The sequence below is a fragment of the Pelodiscus sinensis genome, chromosome 1 (genome assembly GCF_052426305.1).
Source record: "Pelodiscus sinensis isolate ZL-2025 chromosome 1, ASM5242630v1, whole genome shotgun sequence".
Taxonomy (NCBI): domain Eukaryota; kingdom Metazoa; phylum Chordata; order Testudines; family Trionychidae; genus Pelodiscus; species Pelodiscus sinensis.
The window spans coordinates 315,747,703-315,760,853 of record NC_143052.1 but is presented as its reverse complement, the minus strand read 5'-3'; the positions used below and the strand labels follow the sequence as shown (position 1 = coordinate 315,760,853).

General features: G+C 41.4%; 1 long non-coding RNA gene across 2 annotated transcripts in view; it reads right to left on the bottom strand.

Moving 5' to 3' along the window:
• Positions 1 to 538: 538 nt before the first annotated feature.
• Positions 539 to 13,151, bottom strand: part of LOC149525872 (uncharacterized) — a 34,447-nt gene continuing 21,834 nt past the window's right edge. The window contains exons 2-3 of one of the 2 annotated variants that reach the window (XR_016348550.1): positions 10,729 to 10,878; positions 539 to 3,085 (exon numbers count right to left, since the gene is read on the bottom strand). This is a non-coding gene — a long non-coding RNA (uncharacterized LOC149525872). The other variant, XR_016348551.1, reaches the window with a different exon arrangement.

The following is a 13,151-nucleotide window of genomic DNA, read 5'->3' as shown; positions in this document are numbered from 1 at the left end:
TGGGAGCTGATTTGTGCAGGGAACCGGTTTCCCCCTCCCGTGCACACTGTTGCTGGAGGCTTAAAAGCTGACTGCGCCTGCCCCACACCCCTGCTCTGCTGTATCAGAGGCAGCGGTGGGAAAGAGACCTGTGTGTAACTGTGCACATTAACCAATGAGCCCAGGCTCATCAGTTAACTGTGTACATGTTTACACTTTCACATCCCTAGTCTGAAGGGTCACTGTTGTGCTCAGAAGGGCTAGGGTGACTGAACGGTTGGTTCTAACACTAGGGGTACGTCTAGACTACAAGCCTCTTTTGAAAGAGGCTTTTTCAAAAGAGATCATCTAGACAGCCACAAGAGTTTCAAAAAAGCAGTCCACTTTTTTGAAAGAGAGCATCCAGGCAATCTCCTTCGAAAAAAGAGCTCTTTCGAAAAAAGGCGTTCTTCCTGGTAAAAGTAGGTTTACCGATTTCGAAAAAAACACTGCATTCTTTCAATTTAATTTTGAAAGATTGCGAAGGCAGTCTAGATGCAGGTGAAGTTGTTTAAAATAAAAAAAAGCCACTTTTTTTGAAAAAACTCCGTAGTTTAGACACACCCTAAGAGTGGGGTTCTGGATAAAAGATCTGTGCCCTGAGAACGTCCCAATGGTCCCTGAAACTGGAGCAGCGGATGGACTTCATTCAGGCTCCAAGAGCTTGAAACATGCTGTGGATAGAGAATAGGGTCTGGGATTCCACTCACAGAAGTCCTAGTAGTTGCCCAGGAAAGGGCACCACTCTCTGTGGTCCACTCCCCGCTTAATGCTTTTCAAAGGCCACAAGAAAGAATCACTACTGTTCTCTGTCTTTGGCAGGTCTGCTGGAAGCTCAAACTCATTCTTGCAACAAACCATAGTCTGTAGGAGTCCTGAAGCAGCCTGAATCTCATTGCAGTGATTCTGGAACTGGCATGGGGCACTGAGCACCTCATATTCATTAACTCAGGGTAGCTCTGGCACACCTGCAGGTTCCCTACCAGCCACACACAACAATCCCAGCACACAGTTGCTAGTGAGCATGAAAGGTTTCCGACTCCAAGAATGCCCCCTGCTCCAGGATTTTCTGTGTTGCCACTGTCATAGCTTTCTGTCCTCCAGGTCTAGGCTTTCCATCCCTCACTTCCCCTTACACTCCTCTCTCTTCTTGCTCTAAACCTCCCTTCTGATCCCCAACATACCTCTCCTAGCTTTTTTTTTTATTGGCCTAGTGGCCCATTTCACCTACCCTTAGCTCTCTTGCTGATACCACCTACTCTTTTCCCCTGATATAGGCTGGGCAGAATTCAGTTTTTTAAAACATAATTTCAGTGGATATTATTGATGTTTATATGTAAGCTTTTTCATTTTTATCTATTTTAATTTTTGCTGTTTGCCTGAAATTATGGGTTGTAAGCATTTGTTTATTTTTCAATATTTAAATTTTCACAGTTGCAGGAAAATGGTGGTGATGTGTGTGGGGGGGGGGCGGGGGGAATCAGACAATAATTATTCTACAGTAGATTGAGATTATCAAGTTAAAGCCTTGTACCTATTAAAATGTAAACTATCAACATCATATGTCAAAATATAGAAAGCGAAAGTCCTTAAATCAAATGAACAAGTTCTCAAACAGCATTTTTCTTGTTTTATCTCTTCATATATTCCAATTATTATTCATGGAAATATTTTTCATTGGTTTTTATGTATATAATGAAACTGACATTTACTGACAAAAATCTAATCCTTCCAAGCCTACCTATATATTAAGGCCTCTTCAATGAGCCAAGAACTGATGAACATCCTCTACTAGTTTCTATTATTAGCCTTCTCTGACTGCTTCTTCTGAAACTCTCTCCTCTCTAAAGAATATTAGTATAACTTAGGGTACATCTACACAGCGACGCTATTTCGGGATAATGTCCATTATCCCAAAATAGCATTCTGCGAGTCTTAACAGTACAACTGTGATTTCAAAACACAATTGAAATAACGGACTTCTTATTCCGGTTTCCTGTAAACCTCATTGCACAAGTATTAAAGAAGACACCCGACAAGCAGTTTTTAAATAAGTTACGCAATATACGTAGCTCAAATTGCGTAGCTTATTTTGAGGTATGCGCTACTGTGTAGATGTATCCTTAGGCTGTGAGCTCAAATACACTTTACGCACATAAGTAACTTCTTAGGATATGCATGTTCCTTTCTGAGGTGTGGGGTTGAAGGGCAGCAGGGCCTCCTGTAGGGCCTAGTGCCTTCCCTGTCACAATCTACAAACCACTTTGATTAAAAAAACAAAAACATTCAAGCATGTTTAAATGTGAGACTGTGTGAATGTAGAGCAGTATGTTTGTTATGCTGAGATGAATCTGAGATTCTTCCAACTAACATGATGAACCAAGGCATTCTGCAATTCTGCATTTTGTGCTATCCAGTTAGTAACTTCATAGTATCAAATTGGGGAAGTCTGAGCACTGGGACATGTCTGACACTTAACTCCATTTTACAGCTATATGTTTTTCCATTTGAGCCATGTGCTATGAAGAGTGCTTGAACCTCAATTAAATTTAGGCTAGGGTTTCTGGTTCAGGTTCTGCGCACCCAGATGTATGCTGGCACAGTATGACTCTCAATGAGTGTGGCTCCAATAATGAACACACAGATGTGTTATGCTGTGTGAAATTAAGTGAAATACAAACACAGTGAAGTTTGCCTGCATAAGGACATTATCTGCACAGAAAAGTTGCACAGCTGCAGCTAAAATTGGTTTCTAAATCAATGTACTTAAAATAATTGTGTATAGACAACATGAGAGTTATGTAATGACCTCAGGATTTGGAGAGGGGGAGGGATGCTATGAACAACTGAACCAAACTGTAAATCCTGGATATTATGGAAACCACTTCAAACCCAGGGGTGCTGAAGCACTGCTATTTTCAGCACTCTATAAGATGCTTTGAAGAATGACTGTTGTTGGTCTGCAGTGCATTGATGATTTCAGTAGATTTCTGCGGTTTGTACTGACATACAATCGTTGTCTTCATCAGACATACAACATCATAAATGATCCCTTCTATTTGGCTTTCTGAAAAATAATCAAAAAGATTATTTGAAGAAACATGATCTTTTCTCATCAATCCATGGTAAATATACACTTCTACCCTGGCTTTGCTTTCCTATAGCCTGATGAAGAGACCGATTCCCAAAAGCGTCCTGTTTTTACTCTTATTGTTAATTAGTCCAAATGGAGAGATCACACACAACCTTGTGTTGTTCTTTGGTTTGTACCATATGCTAAAAGCAGCCTGAATTGATTATAACTAAGTACATCTAAACTCAAAGTAAAAATAATTGCATAAAATACACAGATTTCCATTGCATGTATTGATTCCCTAACATTGATTTACATTCACTGTGGAATTCATCACAGAAATCAATGTAAAGAGCCTTTTTAATGTGGCCTTGAACAATGTACATGATACAATGGGTGAATTAACATACAGAATTAACAGGCTACTGGGAGCAGCTTAAGTCAGTTCTTTATCTCCTAAGAGTAAAACAATTTAAATAGCTTCACAAAGTTATTTGAAAACAAAACAGCACAACACTTAACTATATTTCATTCTCATGGGCAAACTCTGCTCCACTATACACATGATGAAGTCATTGGGAGTTATATGCATGTACCCATGCATGTACATAATTCAGCTACCAGAGATGGCACGTGCACCATTCTGAGCAGCTGAAGCCTCACAATCACTGAGGTCTTCTCAGTGCAGTTATGCTATGAAAACTGACTGTGTACAAATGTCACAGTTGAGTTCCCTGTTTGTATTTCAATGATTTCCAGAACAAATTGTCTATTTTTTAAAATGACAACCATGTAAACTCAAGTTGGGCTCCAAAAATCAAGCTGCGTTCTTTTCTTCTCATGCTTCATGACCAGAAATAAGCCCTATAACCAGATTGTATCTTCAGTTAAACTCGTCACATGATGCTTTAATAGATTTGCAGTGTAACTAATAATTTGGAATTCACTAACCCAGCGTTTCCCAAACTGTGGTCTGTGGCCCAGTACCAGTCCTTGGGAAAAAAATACTGGGCCTCAGAAATTTTTTTGCGAGAGCTCGCCTCGCTGCCCACAGCCCCCAAGATGAATGCCGCGCTGAACTCCCAGTGTCAACGGAGGTAGTGCAGGCTTCCTGCAGGGTTGGGGGGCAGTTCTGCAGCTGCGTACCAGGTCCCAGAAGTGTGCAGGCTGCTCTCCCCTGTGCCCCAACAGCCGGCGCAGTACCTAAAATGCTGGTCCTTTGTGCGCTGGGGACTTTGTTCCCCTGCTGCCATCCTGCGCACGGGGGAGTGGGTGGGGATCCGGGACTGCGCCGGATCCAGCTGCTCGGGCGGCGCATGCTGCCGTAGGGAGTGAAGGAGCAAGGCGCATGCTGTCCGAGCAGTTGGGGCAGGCGCGGTCCGGGACTCCCCCTGTCCCGTTCCCCCCATGTGGGAAGGCAGCAGGGGAATAAAGTCCTTAGTGTGCCGGCTCCAGCTGCTTGGGTGGCGCGCACTGCTGTGGGGAGCAGAGAAGCGAGGTGCCCGGTGCCTGAGTGGTTGGGGCTGGCTCAGTCCGGGACTTCCCCTCCCCCTGCACAGGAAGGCATCAGGCGTGCAACGGACCAGTGTGTCAGGTACCACGTTGCTGTTTGGGGGACGGGGGAACAGCCCACGCACTTCTTGGACTTTGGCAGCTACAGGATCCCCAGGTATTAGTCCTTGTCCTGCCCCCTCCCCAGACTCCCACAAGCACCCTGTCCCTTGCCACAGCACCCGCAAACACTCTGTCCCCTGCCCCAGCACTCACTGGCATCCTTCCCCAGAACTCTGTCCCAGCACCCACAAGCACAGTTGGGGCCACATTAGTGAGGTTTGAGGGGTTTGGTGGGTTTGTGTTTTTGTATTTCACTTGTGTGGCCCCGACTGACTTTTCTGTGGGCTAAAGTTGGCACTGGAGGCTTTGGGAAGACCAGAAACAATTTATTTGCATATTCATCATTTGCTTAATGAATATGCAAATAAATGATACCAGTCCTCCAAAAACTTGTGAATGGATTTACTGGTCCTCAGTATCAAAAAGTTTGGGAACCCCTGCACTAACCCATGTCAGCCACACTACATAGTATGGACTAGGCTAGTTGAAAATTTTTCATCAAAATGTTTTTGACAGAAAATGGGGCTTTTTACAAAATGAAATTTTCCTTGGAAAATGTCTGCTCTCTGTGGAAAATTTTTATTGAAAAAGAAAAAAAAAAGTTTTTGGTCAGACAAATATTGGGAGTTTTTTTACATAAATCAAAATTTTCAGTGAAATATTTTTCTCTAACCCATTCTAGTAAGGACAGCTTTTAAAGGAATTTATAAAATGGTAAATAAATAATTTATTGATGTCTTAACAAGCAGTTGGTCTGTTATTCTAAAGTCCAAAAACTGAGGCTTAAAACCATCTACAAAACTGTCTAATGGTATTCTTATATCCATCTTAATTTATAGCAGCTGTTAATTTATTGATTTTTTAATAAATGTATTGTTAATATAAAGTGTGATCCAATTCTGCTGATGATGCACAGGTACAGAATCCAGCTCCCTTTCCCAGAACTGTGCTGGCTCTACTGGTCTGGCAGTATTAAAAGTAGTAAAAAATTGTTTGTGTCACTGAAGTAACCGGACATGATTTTGCATACACACAGGGAGAAAATGGCACCTTGTGTAGTGACACAGTTCCTTTTTTTACAGTCACTTTGCAGATTAAAATACACTTTCAGCTTTCTTCTATACATTACAAATTCAAGTTTATAATTGCAATTAATCTATGAGGAACTTGGCATCTGAGTCACATATTAGACTTTAAAGATTTCAGATAAGCTTAGGCCTAGTTTTCCTGCTGAGTAAAATTTCTGGAGTAAATCTGAGGCTTTACATCTACCCCATTTATACTCACACTCAAATGGTTAGCAATTCAAGATCTCAGAAAGGTGTCTACAATTCAATTATGGACACAAAATGCAGGTGCCCCTGGAAAAATGAGAGGACATCTTATAGGAAACATCCCACCCAATATTCAAGTATTTCCAGAATATGCACATTTTAAGTTTAAAATTGTATTTGGTTAGGTTGAGTACTTATCCAACAATAGATAGCCACGGATCACTATATTACCTCAGTGACTGTAATTTGAGCTCATTTCAAGGGTCTTTAGGAATCCTCCTCAGGAAACTTCTGAGGAATCAGGACCCCACCCTTGCTGCAGAAGTAAGCAAGATGTGAGAGCATTCAGATGACCTCATAAGAGACACTTAACCACTTCAGAATTGAGCCTTTAAATTACAAGGCATAATTCAGGTTTAGTCTTCTTGTTGCATGTCTGCAGTTACAACTAGAACACTTAGTTTTAAGCCCTTGAACATAGTCTTCTTTAGTGCACTGTACAGGAGGTCCCTGCTATACATCGAAGATATGTTTCCAAAAAAGTGGACGTATAGCAAAACGACATGAAACAGGGATTTTTTTCCCTGCAGCTGACTTTCATTTATGCAGGCTTTTTTTTAATTTATTTTGCTCAATGTAAGAGCGGGGAATGGGAGGACTTATAACGCATCAGTTCCTACAAATGTCAACAGTGTTAGCTTGGAACTGATGTATACTGGAGCGACTTATAGCGGGGACACTGTAACATACAGACTAATGCTGTAATGAGCCTGTAGGCTAATTACTGGATATTGTGTCATCATTGTCCAGTTCAGCATCCAGACAGCAGAGGACTCTATAACCTCCCGAATATGGGGAAATACAGCCTGAGTTCAGAAGGGTATAGATTTAGGGGGAGCCAGAATCTACATAAAAGCAGAAGCCACAGATCAGATAACAGGCCACATGGGAGTTGGTACTGGAGGAGCTGAGAAATGGAACTCTACATTGTCAACTCAAAGCTTCAAAAGTCATAAGTCCAGTATTACACACTTGCTATTTCTTTATGAGTTACAGGAGTATGGTGATGGATAGGAACAGTCTAGCAATGGCATGAGAAGCTCCTGTGGATTTCAGCCCTTCCAGGAGAAAAAACCCACTGACTGGCAATATTACCCACTTCCCTGATTTCTGCTGGGGAAGAACAGCCAATCAGGGCTGCTGCAGAACTCTGCCCCCTGTCCTAAGGCGCTGATAGCCTTCTCACATGAGGCAGGGAGCAGCAGAAAGAGCCAGCAACTCAGGGCTGCTCTGGTTTATCTATTTCTGTGGGCAATGGGACAGCTCATCTGTTCTTCCTGCATTCCCTGCAACACCTGGCATTGGAAGGAGGAGAAAAGAACAGTCTGCAGCTGCTTTCCCAGTGCTGGAAGATGGATTAAAGAACTGCAGGAAGAGCAGAGGTGGGCCTGGGTTAGGGAACAGAACAGATACAGGGATGGGGATATAGACTGTTGGGGCAAAGGGGGCTGAAATAATTGCTGGGCAGTGGACAGCCAGTTGTGGGGTTGAGAGCTCCTTCAGAGTGGGCCAAAATTACCTTACCCAATAAATGTGGGAGACTTGGCAACACTCATTGTCATACAGGCACATAATGGGGTGGGCAGAAGTAGTTCAAAGATCAAAAACAGAACCAAAGTTTTTATTTCATTACTTTAGTGGCAACCCCATGATTCAGGGGGATCTGACTCATGATTTTTGAACTTTGGGGGCCAGAATAGCATACAGTACTGAAAGTCAGGATTTAAGAATAACAAGATTGGCTTTAAAAGCATGATATTTTTACAAAATACACTTTATCTTCTGTTTGTGTAAGGTGAAATTATATCTTCTAGATTTTTCTCTAAAGCTATGAGAACTAAAAATTTATTTAAAAAAAAAGCTGAGATTCTCACATAATCACATGATTGCCAGAGCTGGAGCGTTAAGAAAAAACACTAATATCATCAGATTCATAATACAATTGTGAGCATTAGCAACGCTGCAGCAGGTGGGTCCAAAAGCTGGACAAAGACACAGCTTCTCGCTAGCATTGAGGTAACATCAGGAAATGTATGACAGGAGGATACAGCAGAGGGGGTTTCACCAGGACTTAAGCTGTTCATGAATTTTCCACTGGAATGTTTTTCTGATGGACAATTCCCACAAAATCAAATATTCCTACAGGAAAATTTCAGTTTTGCCAGAAAAAAATTTTTTTTGGTTGGAAAATTGTTTGCAGCTTCATGGTTCCTGGACATCCCTTTTGGTGGTCTGCTGGAGAGACCACCAGCTGCCAAGCTACCAGACTTCCTGAGCTGACTAGCTTGCCGTATGTGGCAGGGCTCCAAATAGTTCATGGAGCTTTGGAAACTATTTGAAAATGTTCAGAATAAAATGTTGTTTTTCCTTTTTCAAAATGTCATTTTGGAATTCTTGGTCTGTGTGGAATTCCAAAATTTCAGTTTTTATTAGGTTTGGAATGTTGGTGGGTTGTGGATATTTGGGGATGGGAATATTAAAAAAAATGGAATTTCTCCTGAAACAGGAATTCCAATTTCCAGCTCTCTCCAGTCAGGGCCTTTATATTTTTTATATCCTGGACTGATTTGCCTCTAGAGTCTTAGTTAGGAACTATGTACTGAGTTCCTTTCTTTTTTGTTGGAATTACTAAAGAATTGGTGTGTAGGGCATTTTATTGCTGGCAGACTTGGTAAGATGGATAATCAGAGGAACATGAGCTCCCACTGTGATGCTGAGCACTGTATTATGGAACACTAGTAAAGCTGGCATATGTGGGCCCATCAAGAATTACACAATAACAGGAATGTTATTACAACTAAAATGGGAAGGTAGGTGTGTTGCGTTAAGAAAAAAACATCTTTGTTTTCTGGTTGATGGACCTTACATTTATGTGAAATAGAAAGCAGTGATTTTCTAGCATGTTGACCTTGGCTGTCAAGAAAAAAGTAAAGACATCCTTTGTGAACAGGGGACCTTTTTCATCTGAACATACTATAGGCCAAGAAAAAGCTATCACATTATCTGTCTTGCTCAAGATTAATTTCTGACAGTGGATCCAGCCTCTCTCATTCACAGTCTGGATGGCTTTTACAGGAAGCGCGCTTAAGGACTCAGAAAGCCATACTTTTTGCCAGTTTGTTTGTATTTTTAACATTTCAGTGGCTTGTATTAGCAATCCCCAGATTTACCCTTTTCCATGCACTGCTGAGGACTCTTTTATTATAATATCATAAAGGGCTGCCAAGCTGTGACAATCTGAATGGGAGAGAGAGAAAAAAGTTATGGGTGAGATTTTTAAAGGTCCTTTTGAAACACAATGCAAAATCCTTTGTCATAAGAGTGAGATACTTTCAAAACTGACTCAAATAAATAAAAAATGAGGTAAACATCCTCCTGCAGATCTTGCCTCCAGGAGGAAATGGTGACATTGGTAATGTAGTTGATGTTAAACTACTCCATGTAGTCTGAGGGCCAGATGCTCAGCTGGTGTAAATGGGCCATGGTGCACACTCTCTGGAAGTCTGTTAGCTCCACTTAAGTCAATAGTGCTTTGCTGATTTACATCAGCTGTGTATGGGGTTTCTTGAATCATATTATTTATGATTTATGGACTAATAGCACCTTTATGGTTTATTTCTGCTTAGTATACAGAACATTTCACATGTTCCTACAAGTGGAATTTCCTGTTGATTGTGGGGAAGCTTGTAGGGTTTGCCCCTGTTTAAAGGAAAAGGGTTTGACTCCTGCCACCCATGGATCTCTAGAGATCCACCAGAGATCAGGTCTATCTCTTTGAAGGCTTTAAGTCTCCAAGTAGTCTCCACCTCTTCTCTCTTGGCAGCTCCCACAATGTCCCCACCAACAGTTGATTCCCAAAGCCCACTTGTGCTGTTCCCTCATTGTAAGGTAATCCAGGTTGACTGATTTGGAATTAACTACCTTGAATAATTCCCCACCTCCATTATTTGATTGCATGGTGACAATGCCTAAAAGAACAGCAGTCCTCTCCCTCAGCCCACACTGTGGCTATCCACAAGGCCTCTGCATGAACAAAAGTTGAATCTGAAGCCAGCATTCCCCTCCCATTCAAAACCCCACATCTGCTGCTTTTTTTCTCCCTTCTACAAGAAGAAAATATTTGGTGTAATATGTGTCACCAAAGAAGTCGGTACACCTGCCCTCCTCAAACTTGAGGACCCTTATTTTGATTTAAAATTTTATTTTTTGTGAATCTTCAAGTTGGCCTAGGTAAGTACCTCCTAGCCAGAGCCTGCCTCTGGCACCCCAGTGCCCCCTGCAACACACAGCCTCAGGTCACCACCCAAACCCTCTGCATCTTCCTCCCCCAGGCCACAACTCCCTCCCAGACCCTAAACCTCCTTTATACCCCTCCCCTAGCCATAAGACAGACTCCTCTCCTGCACCCATACCCCCTCCTGGACTCTGTACCCCAATTCCCATTTGTACCCAAATCTCCATTCTAGACCCCGCCCGCACCTGCTCCATAGAGAAATGTGGCCCTTGACCATTTACCAAAATCTCGACCACTTACCACTCTCATCAAAAGTTATTGTGCACCATTGGCCTTGGACCTTACTTTGGCCTAACAATTATATATTTAAAGTAAATAGGAATTAGCCTTTGCAAATCTACGTAATAGTCTTTCACTTTTATACTATGTACATACCCCAAATGAAACCGATATACCTTTTATTTACAGTGCATGGAACATTTTCATTTCTAAGCCATCTCCATGTGCGTAGAGTTTCTCAGAATTGCTGCAGCCTATAACAGGAGAGATGCACACACTGCACTCTCTTTTGCAGATGTTACTTCTGTTCTTTCTTCATGTTCTTTCTGTTAACATAAATACAAGTAATTGTACTCTAACAACCAGGTTGCTTTTTCTGTATGGAAATGTAATAAGATTGCTAGGTTCAAAATGTAACCTGCCTTTTCCCTGCATTTGTTTGTAAAGAATGTAATCTGTGCATGTTCCCCCCCACCCCAATATTACTATTTATGTGTTTTTCAACAACTGGAAGGCGAAGGTACGGGGGGGGGGGGGGGAAGGGGGAGGAAGAGGGGAGACAAAACAAACACCTAATCCTGGCAGCCCATCATTTATATTTTACAATAACATTCATTGTACTTCAAGATGGAGGAAAATCGTTTAGCAAGGAAATATATTTCAGTTTCAGGTTTCCAAACTGTCATTATAAACAATGAGTCCAGAAAATACATGTAAAGACATTAAAACACAATGACAACATAATTCCAGGTGAGATTCAAGAGGATATTTGGATAATTCTTGTTTCTTTACTTGAAAGCTGTCATCCTGCTTCTCTTCATGTCAGTGGGACTTTATAGATATCAAACAAAGCAGTGTTGGGCGCACTATGATAATTGGTTTTCTGATTACATCAAATGAGCAAAGGGACATTGCTATTTAAATAAATACTTTCAGGTGGAAATCTACCTTTGAATTACTCTGTCAAGATATGAGATGGATTCAGTAGTAAACCGTTTATCAATGTAAAGAGTAACCCTTAAAAAAAAAGTTGTCAATCATGAAGGTTTACATTATTAAAAATTACAGTTTTATAGCACAAAATGACCAAAATATTAAACTCAATGCAGCACCACTTGGAAAAGACTAATTGTGTGATTTAAATCCATTTAAAAATCCTTTTCTTTCTTTTCATATTACTTTTATTGGCACTACCCTTGAATTTTGTGTGCCAGAATAATTTGCTATATTCCATACATCTTATTACTTGAAAATACTATTTTTGCTTTCATCATTTTATTAGAGTTACGTTGCTCTGTTATAAAGAAATACCATTTTACTGAACATATGGAGTTTATTTTTCCCTCCAAAAAGCAAAACACTTAACCTTTAATTTAAAAAAAGAAAAAACAAAGGTAAGAAAAGCCCTAGGCATCCACACACTTAAAAACACACATAAATTAATGTGTTGGAGTAGTCCCATTGAACCCAAATGCTTAGCCCGGTGTCTTCACTTGCCACACCACAGATCGCTCTTCTGGTGATCAATTTAATAGGTCTAGATAAGACCTGCTGAATTGAATGCTGAGGGTGGCCCTCGGTATTCCTGGCAGTCACCAAGAGTACGGGAAGCTGAAGGGAGCTTTTGCTCCCATCGGCCTCCCTTTGTGAAGATAGCTTACCTTAAGTTGAGCTTGGCGCCAACTCCAGCTGCATATTTTGCATAGCTGGAGTTGCATACCTTAACCCGACCTTCTAGGTTTAGTGTAGTGTTAGCAGGGTTAGGGCTTAAATGACAACCGGGTAGTTTCTTTGCAGATTCTTTACAAAACCTAAGCATTCAAAAAGTAGGAAACAATGAAAAGTTTAGGGCATGTTAAATCTTACATTGCCCCTCCTCCCTCCACACACACCCACATATATATATAATCATACAGGGCAGTTACTTCACACTGCTCTGGCAACATGACGCAGCTGTAAACTTGGTTTAAGTGGCCCCTCAGGTTATGACTACACTGCAATTAAACATGTGCAACTGCCCAGACCAGCTCTTACAGGGCTTTAGCTAAGATGCTGTTCAGCTACCGTGTAGATGTTTGGGTTTGGGCTGCAGATCTGGGGTCCTCCAAGGATCCTCAAGTTGAGGCCACAGCTTGTAAGTCTACACTGAACAGCTGCTTAGGCCAAACCCTGCGGGCTCGAGTCAGTTGGCATCAGCCAGTGGCGGGTTTTTAATTGCAGTGTAAACATACCTTCAGTATAATATCAGGGACTTGCTTTATAGCTGCTTTATCAAGCTACAGCAGTGCAATGTAGCCAGTGCACCAGAGAATTTGTCCAATGTTCTTGAGGACAAAAAAAAGGGGGGGCATACTTCATCTCAATGCAATAACTTGAACCGTATCCCAACACCAATATTATTTCCAAACATAAACACAACACAAAATCCCCTCTGGAAGCAAAAAGCAAAATAAAAGTACACATTACTGATGTACATTGATCAGTCTCCAAGGCAAGACAGGGTCACCCATTGTTGTTTCTTAAATCAACAGTTCTGCCTTTCTCCTGTTAATTTTTCTGGTCAGCAGCAGGAAGCATATCAGCACTTTACCAGAACTTC